Here is a 23,098-nt window from a genome sequence, read left to right on the forward strand (position 1 = left end):
GAATAAATACAGGACAAAGACTTGACTCATGAATAGTTGTACACATATTGTTTGTTCATGAACTATGGATATTGGAAATGTATGGTAGTTGTTTAGAAGATTCACATCTACAGGAAGAGTTAAACTAGGTTTCTCTTTACTGTTTAGCACATTTATCTCTCCCAAGGCATTGTTATTTTTTTGATGGCAAACGTAACACTGACATACCAGCTACATTTATTTTTAATGAGACGCATAAAAGCCATAAGGGGCAAATAGAATATTTAATTGAGCTCTGTAGTTTAGTTTGGTTGTACCACATAACCTCAGACACAGTGGCAAAGATGAACTTATAAGCTTCTTTAGTTATTTCTTAAATTAGTAAATTACTTTTACATTCCGCTCCTGAACTCCATCTTATGTTACTTATTTAAATAGGTAATATCCAAGGCAGGTCCACTGTATAAATGATTTACAAATAGCAACTGTAGTTACAGTTGCCTTTGGTGGATATCCTGAAAATGTGACATTAACTAGGATCCCTTGGCTTAGAAATTGCCTCATACTTCGCGCCTGTCTCCATTCTTCCAAGTCTCTTCTACACCCTATCTTTACACACCTCTTCACTGTTCCACCTCCTTTGTATATATTTTTTTTATTAATTTTCAGAAAACTCTGCTCCATGTTTACTCTTAACATTTCTAATCATCCATTCTTTTGCCTATCCACCATTCCAAATAATTCCCTTTTCTTTTGGGCCCTTTGCTCCATTTTCCTTGCTTTCTTCTTTTTTTTCTTCTTTTTCCTGCCTAAGTGGTGGGAGAAAAAGAAATACTTCTTTGAATGGAAAATGCTCCCTCAAGAAAAAATATCTTCATTTTAGTAATAAACCAAATTTGTCTTTTTTGCAAAATGAGAAGCACTTACTGAAGCACCAGCACATTTCACTGAAATTCAAACTTAACATTTACTTAAAATCATTCAAAAGAATACATCTAATTTAAAATCTCTCTCTACAGGGAGGGATGCTGCATAGACCTCCAAACCAGATGCAGTCAAGTGCTCCAACTCTATGAACCACAGCACTGGTGAACTTAATTTAAGATTTGTTTGACTTCGCATTTTGTCTTTGTGGCATTTAACAAGGTCTTTAGTCTGCCAATTACACGTATTTGTTTAGTGCCATCCTCAACCACTAAAATAGTACCGTCCTGTTTGGTATAACAATAAATACAAAAGGCAATGGACCCGCAGACAGACTAATGATCCCCTCATCTATATACTTCACTTACTCTACGAGAAGAGTAAAGCAGGCAATTGTATTATCATTCAGCACTACGTAAATTAATTCTGAGCCTACGTTTAGCATTAAAAGTGACTAACATTTTTAAACTGTGGAGAAGTGTGGCTCAATGATTAGAGCGGCAGACCCTGATACAGAGGTCTAGCCCGGGACCAGGGTTCAATTCCCCGCCTCGGCGGGTCTTGGGCTCAAAATTCCACGGACCTGATAATTCTCGCCTCGGTGCCTATTCCAATCATGGAGTCCCACTCTGCAACTCTGGGCAATAGCTTGCTTAATCTCCACAACGGCCCCCACAACGCTAAGGATGCCTGGACTCCACCTTGGGGGTGCCCAGGAGTGGACGCCTCACAGGGAAAGCCAGGATGGGTTCCACAGCGGTATTCGTACAAGCGCCTTGAGACCCTTGCGGGTGAGTAGTGCGCTATACAAGTATCAATTTACATTTTATTTTTATTTATGAACTGAGTATTCTACATCGAATAAGCGGTTAAAGGTTTTACCTCACTACTTCCCATAGACTAGCATGGAGCTTAGCTCTTGTAAGTGCAGGTTTCTTTTTCTTTTTTTTTATAAATACAGACTTTCCCTGCCCCAGAACTCAATCAAAAAGTTAACAGCATTTAAAAGAGTGTGCATTACAAGTGGGCCAGTGCATGATTTCTAGAAGGTGTAAAGCAGAGGTACTAGATTGCCAGGAAATAAGCAAAATCAATATAAAAAAACAAATTGGCCTTCCATTCCATTAACCCAGACCCGAGAGTCAGGACTTCAAAGGTTTTGGAAAACTGTAGAGAGAAATCCCAAAACAAGAACAAGCACTGGCGTTGCCAATAGGTCTCGCAGTAGGAAAGTTGGAGCTATTGGTTTTGTAAATGACAAAGCCCTTTATGTTTTTAAAATGAAAACAAAAATAAAAGGCATTGTTATTTGCAATTGTAATAGCTCCAACGTTCCTACTGCGAGACCTATTGGCAACGCCAGTGCTTGTTTTGTTGCTGCTTCCCACATTTGTGCCACTGGTTTTGAGTGAGAACTACTTGCATGTGAGAGGTGTTGCACGTGAGCAGTGAGAGGTGTGGCACGTGAGCAGTGAGAGGTGTGGCACGTGAGCAGTGAGAGGTGTGGCACGTGAGCAGTGAGAGGTGTGGCACGTGAGCAGTGAGAGGTGTGGCACGTGAGCAGTGAGAGGTGTGGCACGAGAGCAGTGAGAGGTGTGGCACGAGAGCAGTGAGAGGTGTGGCACGAGAGCAGTGAGAGGTGTGGCACGTGAGCAGTGAGAGGTGTGGCACGTGAGCAGTGAGAGGTGTGGAACATGAGCAGTGAGAGGTGTGGCACGTGAGCAGTGAGAGGTGTGGCACGTGACCAGTGGGAGGTGTTGCACATGACCAGTGGGAGGTGTTGCACGTGACCAGTGGGAGGTGTTGCACGAGAGCAGTGGGAGGTGTTGCACGTGAGCAGTGAGAGGTGTTGCACGTGAGCAGTGAGGTGAGCAGTGAGAGGTGTTGCACGTGAGCAGTGAGGTGAGCAGTGAGAGGTGTTACACATGAGCAGTGAGAGGTGAGCAGTGATAGGTGAGCAGTGAGAGGTGAGCAGTGAGGTGAACAGTGAGAGGTGAACAGTGAGAGGTGAACAGTGAGAGGTAAACAGTGAGAGGTGAACAGTGAGAGGTGAACAGTGAGAGGTGAACAGTGAGAGGTGAACAGTGAGAGGTGAACAGTGAGAGGTGAACAGTGAGAGGTGAACAGTGAGAGGTGAACAGTGAGAGGTGAACAGTGAGAGGTGAACAGTGAGAGGTGAACAGTGAGAGGTGAACAGTGAGAAGGGAGCAGTGAGAAGGGAGCAGTGAGAAGGGAGCAGTGATAAGCTTTACACATGAAGTGAGGCCGCTGGCAGGTGATCATTTAATATTCCTAACTCTGATGGTGCTCGAGGTCGGAGCCTTGTCACACGAGCTGTGTCCAGAATCCCGTGTGCTTTGTTTTTCACGTTTATTACTTTACCACATTAATCGTGCATGCTGTGAGTTGTGCAGGTTCACGGCTGCCAATCAATATGAATTCTGCCGTTCGGTTTCGTTGCAAAAGTGAAAGTCACCAGGTGCAAAAGAACTATAATTTTCATTATTCGTAAAGGGTTATGAAAGGGAAGTTTAAAGCAAAAGCAAATGGTGGGGACCTGAAGGAGGAGGGGGTGCGAGGTATGAGTGAGGATGGGGTAGCAGGGGAGGGAACACAGCCTGGGGGCATAGGGGAGGAGAAGCCGCAGAGCGCATGCTGGGCGAAGCCCTTTGATGTGCTGTGAGCGGCCGGCCTGCAGCCGGCCATGAATGATTAGGGGAGGAGAAGCGGGAAACTGAAAGTACGGCCGGCCTGCGGCCGGCCATGAATAATTAGGGGAGGAGAAGCCCAGGCCGTGAATGCGTGTGCATGTTTGCTCACGTGAACTGCAAGAAAACCGCGGGGCTGAAAGCCCTTGGTTTGAAGACGATTTTGCCGACATGAATTCTCGCTCCGCTCAATGCGCTTGCGCGCATTGATAGGTCGCGAGACCTAAAAATAAAAAGCAGTAATCAAAGTTCTAAAAAAGCACTACTAGCAATCTATGAGCTCGGATCCTATTAGCAAAACTATTCTACTCAAAGATCTTGAATTATATCATGCGTAAACATAAATAACAGTACTGAAAAGGCAATTTATTAATATTACATAATGGTCATTCCAATCATTACTTAATGGGAACGGTCAATTTGCTTGACAACTCAAGAGTGTATTAAACTACAACAGTGTAATTAGAAAAAGTATGGTATAGGATTTGTTATTTTTCTCAGAGCAGCAAAAAATAATAACCAGTATTTAACAAACATTCCTGTACTACCAAAGTTGATGGTGAATATCCTACAAGCCAATAAGATAGATAAAACAATGTGAAGCAACTACCTGAATCTATATAAGGCCAACTCAGCTGTACATTCTTCCAATTACAATGAAAATCTTAATGATTTCTCATTGTGCTTCTGTAATAGGAGTCGGTGTTAAACCATTAAGTGTGTAAGTGCTACACACAAAACCCACTTTTAGGAAATTTTCAGATCCTATAGGAAATTTTACAAGGTCTTAATTGGAGGAGTCAGACTACTCCACTAATATGCAACATATGTAGCAATATTGTGTACAGAAAAATAAGAATGATGTGCAAACAGAATTTCAATGTATAAATAGCAAACGTCTAGGTAGTTCTTATTTCTTGAACTGAAACTGCATTTCAAGAGTACAGCTTCATATGCATAAACTGAGCTTTACCTTTTACATATTTTCATAAATTCACAATCAAATTGTGCAAAAGCGATATCATACTTTTGAAGTACTCCTTTTATGCTAGAGTTTATCTGACACACACAAACAAAACTAATCAGCTGTCAATGTTTATTATATTTTACTTTTCTATAGACGCAATAATTTGCGGAAATGAAAACAACCTTGTATACAAACTTATATTGCGGTTTTAAATGTTGCCTTACTTTTTTTTAAGCTCAAGATAATTAGGCTGTTAGAACATTTTCGCAGGTCTTCCCAAATCATTAAAAGGTTCCATAGAGACTCCAGAATAGCATACTAATCTTGCTAGGAGATGTTTTTCAGACGGGTATGCTGACTTTTTGGCATCAGCGATTTCACCCGTGCCGGGCTCCCCTCTTGTCTTACTGCCCTATTGCAACACCAAGACACCAGCACTCAAAATATGAGATGGGTAAGATAGGAGTATAGGAGCATTCCCTCTGCTCCTGCCCCACAATACAAATAAGACTTGACAAGTTCACTGTTAACAGTAGGACCCACCATCCGTTACTCACAAACCTGCTGGCATGTTGCTGGCAATGGAAAAACGTACATAAAACAAGTATTCCAGGAAATCTGATTTAGTGTAGGGTCCCTTAGTGGCTTACATCCATGAGAGCCTCCCATTGATTGTTCATGTGCCCACCTAGATGGAGAGCTCTTGATCTATTCTACTGCTGAGTCCAAAAGAGGATACCTGGGTCTGTCAAAAGTGGATAATCCTACCATTCGTAGATCAGAAATCACTTTAGATCTCAAAACATGGCATTTATAATCATAGGACTGATGAAGGCAAAGGGATCAGATTTTGAAGTTGATTAATAATACAACGTGGAATCAGAAAGAAGTTTTTAAAGTATAGTGTGCTAACGAAAAAAGCTTACATATTGGGGGGAGAGAATATCCATACAAAATTATAGATAATTAACACGTCATGATACAGTAGAAGTCAATATGGCTTTATTTAGGCAACTATTCATATGACATGACTTGGGTTTACATTGTGTTTATTATGACAGTCTATTTCCCTTGCGTTAGTTTTCATTTTGCACTTATGTTGATTCATATTAAGTTCAATAAAAATGATGTGGCCATTTAGAAAAAAAACCATAAGACAGGAAGGTTAAACAAGCATTGGAAATGCAATAGGTCTCGCATTAGGAAAGTTTGAGCTATTGGTCTTATAAATAACTTTTTTTTTATTTATGTGTTGTTTTTAAAATATCTAAATAGCTTTGTCATTTAAATGCCAATAGTTATAACTTTCGCAAATGTGACACCTATAGCATTTGTAATGCAACATGTTTTGTATTTACGTGACTTAGATGTATTGATATTACAAATAACAATGGCTTTTAACTTTTTTAAATAATTATTACTTAAATAAAAGTGATTGTAATTTATAATGGCAATAGCTTAAACTTTTGTAAATAACTTTAGTGAAGATTATGTTCAGTGTATTTTATTGTGAAGAAAATCCAAGAACAGAAGTGAAATATTAACATCTTTTTTGACATTTGTAATAAAGCTTGAAACATTGAGAGAACATATTTGAACCTGTGATGCTGTGGTGATGCGGAGTGATGCTGTGGTTGCGCTGAGTGATGCTGTGGTTGCGCTGAGTGATGCTGTGGTTGCGCTGAGTGATGCTGTGGTTGCGCTGAGTGATGCTGTGGTTGCGCTGAGTGATGCTGTGGTTGCGCTGAGTGATGCTGTGGTTGCGCTGAGTGATGCTGTGGTTGCGCTGAGTGATGCTGTGGTTGCGCTGAGTGATGCTGTGGTTGCGCTGAGTGATGCTGTGGTTGCGCTGAGTGATGCTGTGGTTGCGCTGAGTGATGCTGTGGTTGCGCTGAGTGATGCTGTGGTTGCGCTGAGTGATGCTGTGGTTGCGCTGAGTGATGCTGTGGTTGCGCTGAGTGATGCTGTGGTTGCGCTGAGTGATGCTGTGGTTGCGCTGAGTGATGCTGTGGTTGCGCTGAGTGATGCTGTGGTTGCGCTGAGTGATGCTGTGGTTGCGCTGAGTGATGCTGTGGTTGCGCTGAGTGATGCTGTGGTTGCGCTGAGTGATGCTGTGGTTGCGCTGAGTGATGCTGTGGTTGCCCTGAGGTGGTGCAGTGGTGGTGCAGAGTGGTGCTGTGGTGGTGCAGAGTGGTGCTGTGGTGGTGCAGAGTGGTGCTGTGGTGGTGCAGAGTGGTGCTGTGGTGGTGCAGAGTGGTGCTGTGGTGGTGCTGTGGTAGTGCTGAGGTAGAGCTGAGTGGGAGATGGGGAGAGGGAAAAAAAGGAGAGCAGGGAGAGGGAGAGGGTAAAGAGATGGAGAGAGGAGAGGGGGAGAGAGGAGAGAGAGAGGGGGAGAGAGGAGAGAGAGAAGGGGAGAGAGGAGAGAGAGAAGGGGAGAGAGGAGAGAGAGAGGGGGAGAGAGAGACAGAGAGAGAGGAGAGGGAAGAGAGGGAAAGGGAGAGAGGTAAGTGAGGGAAAGGGAGAGAGGGAAAAGGAGAGAGGGTAGAGGGAGAGAGGGAGGGGGAGAAGAGAGGAGGAGGAAGAGAGCGAAGGACGGAGGGGAGAGAGAGGGGAGGGAGAGCGAGAGGAGAGCAGGCAGAGGGGGAGATGGGGAGAGGGAGAAAAAGGAGAGCAGGGAGAGCAGGGAGAGGGAGAGGGTAAAGAGATGGAGAGAGGAGAGAGAGGGGGAGAGAGGAGAGAGGAGAGAGAGAGGTGGAGAGAGACGGAGACGGGGAGAGAGGAGAGGGAAGAGTGGGAAAGGGAGAGTGAGAGGGAAGTGAGGGAAAGGGAGAGAGGGAAAAGGAGAGAGGGTAGAGGGAGAGAGGGAGGGGAAGAAGAGAGGGGGAGGACGAGAGCGAAGGACGGAGGGGAGAGAGAGGCGAGGGAGAGAGGGAGAGAGAGACATTTTGGTTCCACCTACAACATGGGTCAGTCCATTCTAACCAGTTACTCCCATCACTTTGAGTTATTGCATAACGCGTGTGCACATTGTTCACATCCACTTAAAGCAATTAATTTGTCTTCACCGACACATCTGGCTCAAAGTGTGTTGTAGTTAGTTTTTTTATATTAACTTTAAATACAAGAATTTATTTTCACCTGCACTTTGGGTGCCAAGCTATATGGTGATTTATTTTTCACCTTCTTCTGAACTTTGCTATTATAAAGTATATAAGTAACAATGTCACATTGTACCTGCCCACAGTTTGAGTGCTTGATCAAGCAGTGATTTGTTCTTCTCGCCTTCACAAATAAGGATTTTAAAATGCATGGCGCACCTGAGAGACTTGTTATTTTAAAGAAAATCACTATTAAAAGGGCCACAGCAGTTAGTTTTTAAATGTGTTTTTATTGTAAGCATGTGGTGGTTGTGGTTAGGTGGCTGCATGTTTTCTTATTTCCTCTTTATCTTGTGGGTTAAACGTGCAATTAAAAAAATCACACAAGTTTGTGAAAGACAGACATGTTGACTTTGTCAATACTTGTTTTTATTTATTTTCTTTAAAAAAATTAAATTAACATACATTCCCCGTAGTTGTACAGCAATTTAAAGTCATAACTCATCTGAATTACAAAATCCACGAATGCTAGAATAAACACCACCTGGCAATTCAGATGTAGACAAGTTTTTAAATGTGTTTTTATTGTAAGCATGTGGTGGTTGTGGTTAGGTGGCTGCATGTTTTCTTATTTCCTCTTTATCTTGTGGGTTAAACTTGCAATTAAAAAAATCACACAAGTTTGTGAAAGACAGACATGTTGACTTTGTCAATGCTTAATTTAATTTTTTTAAAGAAAATAAATAAAAACAACATACATTCCCCGTAGTTGTACAGCAATTTAAAGTCATAACTCATCTGAATTACAAAATCCATGAATGCTAGAATAAACACCACCTGGCAATTCAGATGTAGTCCAGTAATAAACAGATTTATAAGCTACTTGTCAGTATTTGCAAGACAGCTATCTAAATGTGGAATTTGATCTGCCTCTCTGCCATTGGTCTGTGAGACAGGACGGTCCCACTCTGCGACCCTTCTGAGTCCACGTGGGAGGTTTGCTGAATTGTGGCTTCTGTGTTTTCTAGACTTTGTCACAGAACGTTGTTACATTTACACGTTCTGCCTTATTCTGCCTCTGTGGTTTAACTGGTAATGACTGAGCGACGCCGAAATGTAGCTCCAAACCCGTGTCACGTCTGATAGCCATGTAGCATAACAGCCTCTGTACCCCTAAGTGAGGAGTAGAGCAGACGAACATTGAGTGAGATTGAGGTATGTTTGGGCTCCACGAGTGTGAAGGGGGAGCTGTGACCTGGATAAACCTTTAGAACACAGAGAGGCAGAGCTTGATCCTGAACGTGCACCAATGTCAAACTGGAAATCCTTCTATAATGTGCAGTCAGATGCCGGCTGTCTTTCGATTCTCAGTTACCAGCAGTGAAATGATTCACCATACAAGCAAGAAAGCAGAAAAGATGTTTTCCAAAAAGACAGAACCCTAGAAATGTCACTATTTCTAGAGAAAATAACAAACTCAAAAGGAAGTAAGATGCCTAGTCTCTGATATAATGTGGATGTTCTTGGAGAAACACGAGAGACGGCCTGCGGGCGTCAAAGTGAAAGTACGGCCGGCGAAGGGCATTGCTGTGGGAAGGGGGGAGGAGAAATGCGACACGGCGGGCAGGGGAGGGGGTGGAGCGGCACGAGGGTGTGAAGCAGCAGGGGAGGAGTGCTGCTGGCGATTGACTGGCGATTTGATGATGTGCACGAGCATTTTAGGTCAATGCTTGCGCATTAACCTAAAAGCGCACGGGCACAGCATCAAATCGCCAGTCTAGGTAAAGCTTATTTAAGCCCCTTTATATCGAGCTCCCGCTCTCAATGCGCATGCGCATTGAGATAGGTCGCTTGACCTAAAAACAGAAGTGGGATATGGAATCCAAAAATGGCATTATTTGTAAGTCGCATCCCATTGCAAGAGTATTGACCACCTGTACCCATAAAAGCCATTATAGAAATATATAGAAAACGTTGTATATTTTGCATATGCAACAATTGCCTGCTAATTCAGGAAAATATTCTAATAAAAATGTGGTGCCCATTTCTTTAAATCTTTCTGAGAGCCACTTCACTTACTTAGAATGTGTGGCATGGTGTTGATAAATGGAAGTAAAGCAGTCAAGTCTTCAACTACAGTAGACCGCAAAGGTACAAGAAAATCAAAGTCACGCCCACCCCCCCCAAAAAAAAAATTGTGGCATCAAATGTGCTGTCCTGGGATGCCAGTGAAGGAACCAAAATGAATATAAACACCAAGTGCTCCATAGAACAACAAGAACTAGACGACAACACATGAGAGGAACTGTTCCTGTGACAAGTCCCAAGGATCTCTTTAGACATTTTAAGAGAGCATCACTCTCGTCAATGGATTACAGAAAGGTATTCATTGCTTCCGCATATATAAAGCGAAATTGACTTATTTAAGGAAGCTCATGCCCCATGCTTCTTTAGTAAAGCCCTCTGGCATTCAGTAATCTATTCACAACCCTTACAAGATTATGGATGGGTGCAAACAGTGTACTTCTCTAAGGTTTCGTCAACTAAATCAATGGACAGTACATGATGTCTCAATTTTGCAAAAGTCCTTCCTAAGGAAAACATCAAACTATTGTTAGGCCCCTTGCCAATCGATCTAACTCCCTCTTGCTTTTCCCCTCCTTCCCAATGCTATATATGGCTTCTAGGTGCAGCACTTTCAGTTTAACTATAAATGAATGAATTAGTCTGCTCTAGGTTTCTGGCCAGAGTACCCAACCTCTACTGTTTAATTTGCACGTGATCTTTTCCTCAAGTCCCATGGACAAGGTAGGACCTTTGATAAACCCGAGACTGGAAACTGTATTTCAAGTGAAATTTCCTATTGAAGGATCCGTCTGTACCCGTTCAGGCTGGTATCACTTGGCGATAACAAGCCTTTTTCAAGAGATTATTATATACACAATGTGATACTATTTCATAGTGAAAAACGCAAGGACAAGGGGGAGACGATCAGAAGCTAAAAAGAAAGTCAAGCACAAGAAAAACAAACTAGCAACGGAGGGAGAGGCAGGACTAATTATGTTAGAGTTGGAAGGACAACACCTCATTCTGCACTTGTACAAAAACCATCAAAGGTAAAAACAAACAAGCAAAAGAAAGACAATCCAGCATCAACAGTCCGGAAAATATTACAGAGGTACACCAGCAAGGGCAAGCGCAGACATAACATCTATGCCATGTCTTGTAAACCCACTCATGCATCTTTGAGCACAATACATACCTTGCATAAGCAGTACAGGAGAAGCAGACGCCGGAAATGCTGCAGTCAAGTGCACACTACTCTACTCCATCCGTGAGTGTGCGAGCACGTCAGCCATCACTGGAAGCTCGACTGCTCTTTCCTTTCCCCAGCCAAACAGGAAATTGCCACTTGGGGGTGTGAGAGGACTGTGCCAATTGGAGGTGGGGGGGGGGGGGGGGGGAGTGTTAGATTGTGCATGCAGCTGCCTAGGCGCAGGGCACAGTAGCAATAACAGAAATATTAGAATAAAAAAAGTTCTATTGCAAAGCGTCCTGCCCAGCTTAATGGGTGCGTGTCATACCGGATGAAGGGGTGAGGTCACATCTGCCTAAGTTACTGGGTGCAGGTGTGAACATCTATGAGCGCTGACAGGGCCAGGCTCACACACGTGCTGGTTGTATGCAGGGGGCACGGATACATCACCGTTGCAAGCCAGTCAGTAATGCGTTAAGCGCCTGGGGAATATTTTGCCAGAAATGCATCGCATTGGGTTGAGTAGTGAAAAACAAATTTCGCATGAGGTACAATTTGCATTCAGGGAAAGCTGGTAAAACGTGTGGATGAGACGTGCACTGCCAGGGGTGGGGCTGCTGAACAAGTCGGCTCCTGATCCACACACACACACACGTAAAAGTCATACACGAAAAAAAGCCACAGGAGTTGGTGTTGCCCAAACTTAAACAGGTTGCTAAAAATAGCACCATAAAAGAAGAAAACGTCGGCGGCTTAATGTTACAAGAAACAGGCCTGGCCTTGAGAGATAATGTGCAAAAGCGATTCACTACACAGAAAAATACCCCGCCCACCAAATAACTTTCTTCTATTAATATCAAACCGACCAAAAGTAAATACATTTGGATAAATACTCACGCAGAACATTTTATCAAATAAGGTGCATCAGTTCCAAGCAGAACTAAAAGATTCACAAAATAAAACCCAGTTCATCAAGAGTTGTAACAATTACACTTGATTTCTTAAACAAAAGAAACTGCTTGAATTTAGGAGCGTTATGAAATCGAAAGAAAAAACAAGTAAATTAAAATGTGCACAGCGTTGTATTCAAATAACTATTTATAATGCAAGCCACTAACCGAATTTTCTTTATTCGTTTAACAAATTAATTAACCAAATAAAAGAAAAAAGAAGATTTCCTGATACTTCTTTTTTTATGCCTGTCTGTTGGATTTTTAAACTAACGGGGTTTCCTATAAACACTAAAACATGGCTTGTTCGAACAGTGAGAAGAAACTAGGAAAAGTCTCCCTGAAAATGTAAATATACAAAGGGCTGCCTTTACCTACCCCTGGCGGACCCTCCTCTGAATAACCCACGCGAACAGGTGGGGACAATCTTTGCTTAACAATAAGCATCTATAGCTTTTGTCAACATCAATTCATAATATGCTCTCACGAGTACTTTCTTTGGAGTCTTTACACAAAAGTTTAGGGGATCCCTCCATAGTTCCGGGAAACCCATCTCCTCAAGCATTGCCCTGACATAAATCATCCACGGAATTCGTTTGGCGTTCCTTAGCTCTAGAAATTCCTGTAATTCCTCTCTGTAGCTTGTAAGGTCTGGGCTACACCACAGGCGCCTCCAAAAAGTTAGCGGTTTGAGTCCCAGCTCTTCTGTTATAGATCGAATTCCCAGGTCTAGTCTGAGGGGGAGTAGGGGGGTGCTCTGAGGTAGAGCGACAACCTGTCTCAGGAATTTATTTTCAATTAGCTGTAGTTTTGGAAGTTTGGAATGCCCCCACAATTCACCCCCATATGTGACACCCGCCCGGGCCTGGGTTTTGTAAAAATGCATAATTGGGGTTAGTGGGCGATAGGAAGATTTATTCGCCAGACGCATCGTGCCACCCGCCAACTGAGCCAGTTTGATGGTCACTTTGGTCTGGTGAGTCGTCCAAGTTAGATGTTCGTTTAGAGTAATCCCCAAGTATTCAATATTATGCACACGTTCTAATTGGACAGTGCCTAGCCTGGGAGGGTCTCGATTATAGGGGTTTGGATTTAAGATCATAAATTTAGTTTTTTGTGGGTTGATCTCCAATCCACGTTCGGAGCAAAACTCCAGAAAGCCATCTAAGATGCGTTGTATTCCCATAGGGGATTTAGACAGCAGCAGGGTGTCATCTGCAAACATAATTGCAGGCACCCTGCTGCCTGTCAACTTTGGGGCATCGGTGTTGGCAATCCTGTTTAGGTGGGCAACAACCCCGTTCACAAAGAGGCAAAACAGGGTCGGTGCGAGCACGCAGCCCTGTCTCACCCCTCTGCGAACGGGGAACCTTTCGGTTAGCTTGCCACCTTTGCCACACCTTACGCGGGCATAGTTGTTGCAATGGAGTCTCATCAGGATTGCCAAAATATCTCCGGGGACGTTTAGCTCTTCCATGACCCTCCACAGCCTTGCTCTGGGTACCAAATCGAAGGCGGCACGTAAGTCTACAAAGATGGTATATAGAGTGCCGCCCTCGATTACAGCTGTTCTCCAGTAGAGTAGGTTTAACCTGAAGATTTGGTCTATGGTCGAGACACCCTGCCTGAAACCTGCCTGGTAGGGGGACAGGATGTCCATCTCTTCTATCCAGGCCTGTAGACGATTCAAGATCAGTCTACCAAAGAGTTTCTGGGATATGTCGATGAGACTAATAGGTCGATAGTTCGAGGGAAGCAGAGGGGATCCCTTTTTATAAATTGGAACCACCTCAGCTCCCCTCCAAGTATCGGGCACCTCCATTCCCCCCAAGATGGCATTGAATATCAGTGTGAGGTAAGGTGCCCATATCCCACGTTCTTGTTTGAACAAGTCCCCTGGCACCCCGTCTAGTCCCGGGGCTTTCCCTGCAGCTAAACCTTTTATGGCATCCCTCACTTCTTTTTCATTAAAGGGAGCTCCAGTGGCGCTGGATGTGTATGTTATTATATCAGTGTTTTGATCCCCCCCACCCTCCGCATACAAGGCTTCAAAATGACTGTGCCACACCAGAGGGGATATATTGGGCTCTATTGCGGAGGATAGGTCCTCCGTGCCATTCGCGACTATACGCCAAAATTTGCGGGAATCTCTTGTTGTTAGTGCTCTGGTGAGATTTTCCCAATAGTCATGGTCCCATTCAGCCCGGGCGTTCTCCAGGAGAGTTTTATACGCTTTTCTCCTGGCACGGATTTCTTCTCTGCTAAGGCGTTCTTTTATGGCGTGTAGCAAGAGGGTTTTAGCTTCCCTGCAGGTGGCGTTGTACCAAGACATCTTGGGCGTGGGACCTTTCCTTTTCCCTGAGGAAGAGAATAAGTCCTCTTCTAAGGAATTAATCATGTTGGCATGTGTTTGTGCAAGCTTATCTCTGCTAGCATTGTCTTGGACCTCATTCCCTACCTGGAAGGCAATCTCCAAGAAGGGGATGATCCGTCCATATAACCGGGGTATCCTGTCTAGACTGTTAGCCAGATTCTCCCACCTGACTTTCCTCCGATTGTTTTCTAGTAGGAGGCCCTCCTTGTCTTTGCCTGATCCATGGGGTGTAACCTCACCCCCGGGCAGGGAAAGAGTCAATTCCAGTGCGTTATGGTCACTGTCCATTCTTTCAGTGACTTGGAAGTCGACTATTGCTGGCCACATAAATAGTTTAATCATTATGTAGTCCAGTCTAGATTCACTGCCAGTTTTGTTGTAGGTATAAAGGCTGGGTATATCTGATTTACAACGGCCATTGCAGGCCCTTAGGCCTAGATTGAGGGTAAGGGCAGTTATCTGCAGGGCCAGGGGAGTCCAAGCCCTCGGAGGTGGTGCCACCGTCTCTGGGATGAACCAGCATGAGTCTTCCTCATGGGAGGGACCATCACGCAGTCCAGGCAGGGGTTCGTAGTGACAGTTAAAATCCCCTCCTACCAGGCATGCGAGTTCACATGGGATGTCTTCTAAAAGCCCTGCTAGCTCATCTATAGTACCTGATTCTTTGTGCATTGGTACTGGCCTTGAGTAGATATTGATAACTAGCAGCTTTGTGGAGTCAGGCCACTCAAGTAGAACAGCCAATAGGTCGTCCGAGGCGGTTTCTAGATAAGAGGCCTGACATCCTAGGTCCGTAGCTACCCATGCCGTGAGCCCCCCTGATGGCCTGCCCCTTCCCCCCCCCCATTTGGCAGCTTTAAAGAAGGAGGCAAAGCCCGGGAAGGATATTTCCTCACGCGCCCAGGTCTCTTGAAAGAGAAGTATGTTTTTAGAGCTAATATATGAGCCCCACTCTGTGCAGTCAATTTTACTAGCAAGGCCTGCCACATTCCAAGAGGTCACTATTATTTGTGCTAGAGCAGTAGTTGCTTGACCAGGAATGGCGGAGTTATTGGAGGTAAGCTCAATGGGCGCCTGTTGGATTTTAGGGGGATGATTCATGCCCGTAGGCTTATTGACAGTGGGTGTAATTAGATTCGTCGTACCGCGAACTTGACTGAGATCAACTGTACTGGGTGAATCGGGAGGTATCCTACTCTCGTTCGTGGGAACTGCCATTAGAGCATTCCGCTCCTCAACCTCCTGTCAGTCCACTATTTCTAGGCTACTATATCTGTTGTGCGTAGCGAGATAGGCAGGGTAGTGTATTCTGTAAGGCCCAGGGATTCCTCTCATGTGGGCACCACCCCCCCCCCCTCCTGAGGTAATATAAATTTTATGGTCATGTTGTGTTCCCTAGCGAGTACCCCACCGACTCCATGTACGAGTTAAAAGTGCATGTAACTTCCCTCCTGTACCAGCTATGAAGACGCAAATACATTTGCGTCCAACGTTAACTTGTCCTCTTTCAGACCCACCATGAATGGGTTTGATGGTCCGTTCCTAAGTATGCTATGCCAACGTCTTTTTGAAGTGTACTCCTACGTTTTTCAGCCTGGCTGAAAGTAGGCCCTGAATCTCTGCCACCGAGCCTCTTTTCTGGCTTCTGACTGCGAGGGCCTCTGCCCAAGCAGCCCCCGTACCCGTGAACTCTGACTTACTTCTAGCGCGGCCCTCCGTGCTCAGCTCAGCCTGCTGCCTGCCAAGATTGACTATAACCTTCGAGTTATCTGTTTTCCTCCCCGAAGATACATTCCGGCCTGCTAGCTTCAGTAAACATCCTTCCTCAGCTACAGGGCTAAAGGGCCGACCTGTCTTTATGCAAGTAATTCATAGCCTCTGTTGCCATGCTTCCATGGAAGGCCCCATGCCCCCACGCTTCTCATACAGACACTCAGGCGCTTATACACGCACTCACAGCAAGTATAGAATAGCTTCTGCTCTAGAGACCTTTCTGCCCAGATAGCTTAGTTCCTAAACATCAGATATCGGATATGATAGAAGCACAAGTTGATCTGACATGCCAGACTTCTGTCTCTTTCCGCCAGTGTAAATGTCAAGTCCCCTGCACCCCGTCTATCACACGTCATGCAGCTGCGCGCGCATCCAAGCTTCCGATTTCCGCTGACATTGCAACATTCTGTTAGCACCACCCCTTGGTGCCACCCACTTGCGTCACCTATCAGTGACGTTTCTAGCACACACGCCTAGTTTACGCCTCTTGATGATGTACTAGCACCACGTGTATACTGTTATCTTGTCTTCTCTCAGCTGTTACGCCTCTTACATTGAACATTATGATGTAAATCAAGTATATAAGCTATGTATTGTCAATAAACGACGGCGCGCTCATCTATCCCTTCTGACATCCTGTGTGGTGGTCAGAACATGATATCCTGATTCCTTTATGAGGAATAAAACCCTTAGAAACTCTTACACCACGGACTCTGTTTTCCTTCATTTCGATTGAGTTATTATTGATTAAGTACTTACCTGCATAGAAATTAAGAGAGTAAATTAATTATTTACATCATTTTGGCGCCCGAATAGGGACCCCTCCCCCACCTCACGCGCCGGAAGGTGCGTTGCAATCCGTGTCCCCTGCCATCAGTTAGACGGACAACACGTGTACTGGCAGGATTTCCTGCATCCCCCTCTGACACACGGAGGTGACGAAGACTGCGATCAGTGCCCAGACGAGGCGGTGAGGAGTGCGGAGGATCCCGACCAGAGCCCAGCCGAAGGAAGCAAGGTCCGAGGTGTGAAGAGGCCCACCAGTTTTCCGAAGTTTTCCGAAGTTTTCCGAAGTTTTCCGAAGTTTTCCGAAGTTCCGAGTCGAGTCCAGTCGAGTTTTCCGAGGCCTTCTGTTTTCCGTGCTTCCCGGTGAGTACCATTGCTGGGTCGTATCTAGACGGGTTTGGGTACGCAAGTCCGGTCTGCACTGTTTTTAGGCAGTGTATCTGTACTGTTTAGCAGTATATAAAGTATTCCGAATTTCTGCACTGTTACAGCAGTGTATCTGTATCGTTGAGCGGTACATTCAGAGTAGGGGGAAGTTAGCTATGTCTTTAAATGTTTCATGTGATTAATGTCGTGGTATGAATGTGATTGTTCTTGTGTATTATTGTGTTTTTTGTTTAAATAGTTACAGGCGAAATTAAGTATTAAGGATCAAGCATTTCAGTATCAAGTAGGCACAATGCCGTTTTTTAACAAATTAAAGCTGATAGGAACTAGGAAAGGGATGTTAGAGGAAGAGATTCCAATCCCCCCTAGGGACACTCCAGGTAATTTCATGTATAATAAGCATGGCATAGACGCCATCTTGTATCTAGAGTTATGGACAGATTATACCAAGCACCTAGAGGAAAGATACCGATGGCCAGTTAACGGAACATGGGATGCCGAGTGCATCATAAAGGTAGAAGAAATATTACGGAAAAAGAAAGCTAGACAATCTCAGAAAGACGCCATAGAATTTTGGCGTAAGGAATCACGTAAGCGTGCTGATAGAGCACTCCGTAGAGAAGACAGGCTTAAAGAATCAGAAAAGGCCCAAGAAAACGAATTAGTTACTGAGGGAATTCGAGTAAAAGTAGAACAAATAGATCGTATCCTAAATGGCAAAGTGAACAACATGTATCTTTTGGCCGATGGTACCCCTGACGCCATTTCAGAAATACCGAAAAATTTGCCGTCACCATTAGTTCCAACTAAAGTAATGCATAAGACTACTAAAGACATATTCCTAAATTCATATCTCGAAGATGTAGCGCCAGCTTACACCAATCTGCCTGTTCGTGCCCTGCCTACTGACAGGGCCGGGGGTGGTACTGCCCCCCAAGATCACTCTCAGCCGACACCGAAAAAGACTAGTCCCGTTCCGCCAGCTCCGCCACTTCCCTCACCTAAAACTGATCTGCCGAAACCACTTCAATCAGATCCTACTAAAAGACAAATTCAGATACTGACTACACACAGAGATAATGCCCAAGTTTCCGCTTCAGGAGGTGCGACCGCGGGTCTCCAGACCCCGCCACCGACTCACAGATTAAATCTCAGAGGTATGCAGAGTCCTTTTACGCACAGATCCCCCCGTTCTTCTAATTCATCCCGTCTTGATGCACTAAAAGAAAATATGTCAGTTTGTAGATATGATCCAGAACCTGGACAGGACGACTTAATGATATTAGCGTCTTTACGGTTAAGATCTGCTACTGATAGTTTGTTATGTTATGCAGGAATGAAGGAGCACCTAGATAGAATATATGAGTTCGTTCAAACGGGAAAGGACCCCGACAGTATTAAGGATGCCCTGGAGAAACAGAAAGTTACCATGCAAGCACTGATACTACGATTTTTCATAAATTGTCTAATAAGAGAACGAGACAGGCCCGGAACAGAGCAGAGTGAATTGGATGCATTGAACAAGTGGGGTCAAAATATAGCCGATGGAAAACATGACAGACAAAATTGCATAGAGGCCATGTATAAAAAGATTAAGAAAGCAGTGATAGCAGTACACGAGAAAGAGAAAGAAAAGGCTCCCTCCGAGGAGGAAGAAGAATCTGAAGAACTAGAACCGACTACAAGCACTATAGCATATGTAGGTAAGGGAACTTATCTTAGGAAGGGTATCCGTCCAGAAAGCAAGAGAGTTTTCTTCTCTGCCTTAACGAATCCGAATTCTGCTGAACATCAGTTCCAGGAAACTGATAAACGGCTTCGAGATCGAGTTGGGTACCATGTACTCAATTCTATGGATGAACAAGAATTAGCCCGATCAGCGGTATCATGGGCCGAAAATGCAGACATATATAATGATGACACCGTAGCACAGACATTTCTGAACCTCTCCCCCGACGAACAGAAATTAGCAGGTATATATATGATTCAGCACCTTCTCATTAAGTACAGAAAACATTATTCCGATCCAGGTCCCTTACATGAGACACTAGAAGCACTACTGATGGATAGATGGAGAGGCCTAAGCACTAAATTAGTTCAAATAATTCTAGAACAACGACGCAGATATGACACCTTTGTAAGTCCTGAATATGTTCCCGCCCCACCTCCAGAAAGGAAAATGTACCATATGCAGTGCGGGGGTGGTATTGAAAGTCAGAACCCCTTGCGAGAAGTGCACCCTGTTATGGGTGAGGATAAAATTTTGAAACGCGTGTATGTACACACGCCTCTAACTAAATTAGAACTGTTAGAAATGAAGAAATTAGTACCGTGCCATGATAAAGACCCTGCAGGTTTTCATAGAGAGCTCAAAGACATGTTACTGATGGGGGACTACACATATGATGATATCATGAAAATGTTGAAAGTATTATTGCCTACGGGTATATTCGAGAAATTAAAGGAAAAGGACTGGGAGGTGGGAGACGCAAAGATTGCCTGGGCAGAAATAGAGGATGAAGAAAAGAAACGGGTTCCAGGGTTAGGCCTTGGGGACAAAACTAAAGCATTACCAGGTTTAATAGTACAGGTCCTGCCCAGATTATTGACAACTAGAAAGGAGGATTGGGATGCAATCTCGTCCTGTAAACAGAAACATGATGAAGATACTAGCGACTTTTATTCAAGATTCGAGAAATGTTTTATTATCAATAGTGGCCTCCAGCCAAGTAGCGAGTCGTACCCACATCTTTTTGTATCAAAGTTAGTCGAGAATTCCCTACCGTTAGTTAAAAATAGAGTGTATAAAGTCGAGAGTACATGGCAAGCAAATACGCCATCCCAGATGTTACAAATGTTACAATATCACCAGAATAGAATTAGGGAAGAACAAGATCAGGAACAGAAACGTATGAAAGACACGAAAATGAAAATGTTAGTAGCCCAGACGGTTCCATCCGACAGTCACAGAAAAGGTACGACCCAGACAAGTCACACTGCAGCTCCTGTTAAAGGGACATGCAATTATTGCAAGCAGCCAGGTCACTACGTACACGAATGTGCAGTTCTGAAACATAACATAGCGACAGGTAAAACTAAAGAGAGACCGCATCCGCCTAGACAAGACCATAACCAGCATCAGTCTACACAGAATACACAGCCCATGCATGCATCCGCACAGACAGCACAGACCGTAGCAGTACCACAGCCACAGCCCATTGCTGCAACTCAGCAAGTCTCACAACAGATGTACCAGTATGCCCAGTCTGCTTACCCCGAATATTCCCGATATACATGAAACAGCCTAGAGAGGGAAGGTGGCTTGCCTCTTATCGAGATTCCTGTAGATCAAGAAGGTCCTTATGTACACAGTCAAGTATTGGGGAAAGATAGAAAGTTTTTAATTGACACAGGGGCAAGTCGCACTACAATAAGTCATGACGAAGTTCCAGGGGCACCCCTCTCAGGCTCACAAAATGTTTCCCTTGGTTTTTCAGGACAACCTATTGTAAATGAAGTCTCAGAACCAGTTCCCCTGGCTGTGGGTCCATTATCACGCGTTACAGACCTGTTACTAACAAAATCATGTCCGGAAAATCTGTTAGGAATTAAAACACTGAAGGCTCTAGGGGCTATAATATGCTGCTCCCCGGAGGGAGTTAGACTCTTTCTGCGGGATTTCAAGGGTCATTACGTCCTTCGTGAGTTTGACGTCAGATTGAAAAATGTACCTGATTACTTGTGGGCAAAAGGCCCAACTGATGTAGGATGTATGCACATTACACCATACCGCGTTACCCTCAAGGCAGGTGTTGTATTACCCAGAATCAGACAATACAAGTTACCACCCGATGCTGTAGCGGCTTTACTGAAAATCATTGAAGAGCTCATTGCCCAAGGAGTGGTCGTCGAGACCGACTCCAATATCTGTAACTCACCCATCATTCCGATTCTTAAACGTACTGATCCCAATGCACCGCCAGTATATCGGCTGGTGATTGATCTTCGAGAATTGAATAAATGCATTATCCCACAGTATCCTGTGGTCCCCGATATATCATCTCTCTTGACTGCTATTGATTCAGAAGCAACGTTCTTTACTGTAATTGATCTCAAGAACGCCTTCTTCAGCGTGCCTATTGATCCAGAGAGCCAATATCTCTTCGGATTCTGTTTAAATGGACGCAGTTTCAAATTTTCGCGCGCACCTCAAGGATTCACAGAAAGCCCCAGCATCTATAGTCAAGCACTGAAAAGACAACTAGATTGTATTCAAATGCCAGTTAACACCGCTTTACTACAATACGTCGATGATCTGCTGATCACCGCACGAAGTGAGCCCGAATGTGAAAAAGCATCACTGACAGTTTTACATTTCCTGGCCGACAAGGGACACAAGGTGTCTCCTTCGAAGCTACAATTCTGTGTTCAGCAAGTTGTGTACTTGGGTCACTTGCTGTCCAAAGTGGGGAGACAGCTCACTCCCGATCGCATTCAGTTAATTGTGAACATGCCGCAACCCAAGACACAAAAGGAAGTGCGGGCCTTCATAGGCCTCACCTCGTACTGCAGACAATGGATTCCCCAGTATGCATTTCTAGCTAAACCACTCATCCAGTTAACGACACAGGAGGCAGCGACTTCGACTGTCCTCCCTTGGACTCAGGAACACACACAAGCTTTTGAAGAATTAAAGAAAGTTTTATGCCAAGCACCAGTTTTAGCGACACCATGTTACAGCAAACCGTTTACACTTTTTGTTACAGAACGTGATGGCACAGCGTTATCTGTCCTCACTCAAGACCAAGCAGGTTCACATAAGCCTTGTGCTTATTTTTCTAGTACATTGGATTCAGTAGCTCAAGCACTCCCTGCGTGCTTAAAGTCAGTAGCAGCAACAGCGTTAGCAATAAGACAAAGTGATTCAATTGTTTTAGGTCATCAGTTAACAGTTCAAGTACCACATTCTGTAGAGGTTTTGTTAAACAGAACCCAGACTCAACACTTAACTATAGCACGACTGACAGGTTATGAATTAACACTATTCCAGCCACACATAGAAATCAGACGTTGCAGCATCCTGAACCCCGCAACACTGTTACCTACAGTTATGACAGATCCAGCTCCGCATGATTGTATAGAAATAATTAATGCAGTAACTAAGCCTAGACGAGACTTAACAGATGTCCCATTGACAAATCCAGACCTGACACTTTATGTGGACGGTTCATGCATGAGAACAAGTACAGGAGAATTAGTGGCCGCGTACGCCGTGACCACTGAAACTGAAATTAAAGAAACACATCGTATTGACACCCTGTCTGCTCAAGCAGCAGAGCTCATCGCTCTGACTCGAGCCTGTATTCTAGCCAAGAACAGAAATGTTAACATATACACAGATTCCCGCTATGCCTTCGGAGTTGTACACGACTTCGGAGTCCTCTGGCAAGAACGAGGTTTTCTGACTTCCCATGGGGCCAAGATACAACATGGCCCCCTCATTCAAGCACTGTTAGAAGCAATACATTTGCCCTCGGGCATATCAGTCATGAAGTGTAAGGCACATACTAAAGTCACAGATTCTGTTTCCCAGGGTAACGACCTGGCAGACCAGACAGCAAAACATACAGCATTTACTTACACCCAGACTACTGATGTGACAAAGACAATAGTCCAGACCCAGTGTATGGCAGTTAGAGATCCCGCCCTAGATGTAATTGATATCCAGACACATGCTACTCCAGAGGAGATAAAGAAATGGACTGAACTAGGAGGGATTCAGACAGATCAAGGTTGGGTGACGAAGGGAAAATCTATATGGTTTCTCCCCGACTCAATGGTTCAAGTCATGATAAATACAGCACATAGTCCTGCCCATCTTGGAGAGAAAGCCATG

General features: G+C 44.3%; 1 protein-coding gene across 2 annotated transcripts in view; it reads right to left on the reverse strand.

Annotated features, from left to right (window-relative positions):
* The window catches only part of PKN2 (protein kinase N2), a 674,671-nt gene that overhangs the window by 573,975 nt on the left and 77,598 nt on the right, over nucleotides 1-23,098 (reverse strand). Inside the window, exon 1 of one of the 2 annotated variants that reach the window (XM_086953971.1) lies at nucleotides 10,939-11,061. The exons of the other annotated variant lie outside the window; for it this stretch is intronic. The gene's annotated coding sequence lies outside the window, so the exon portion shown is untranslated. Of the gene's footprint in view, nucleotides 1-10,938; nucleotides 11,062-23,098 lie in introns of those variants that run through there. 2 annotated transcript variants of the gene reach the window in all.

Source organism: Lissotriton vulgaris, chromosome 1_1 (assembly GCF_964263255.1).
Source record: "Lissotriton vulgaris chromosome 1_1, aLisVul1.2, whole genome shotgun sequence".
NCBI lineage: Eukaryota > Metazoa > Chordata > Amphibia > Caudata > Salamandridae > Lissotriton > Lissotriton vulgaris.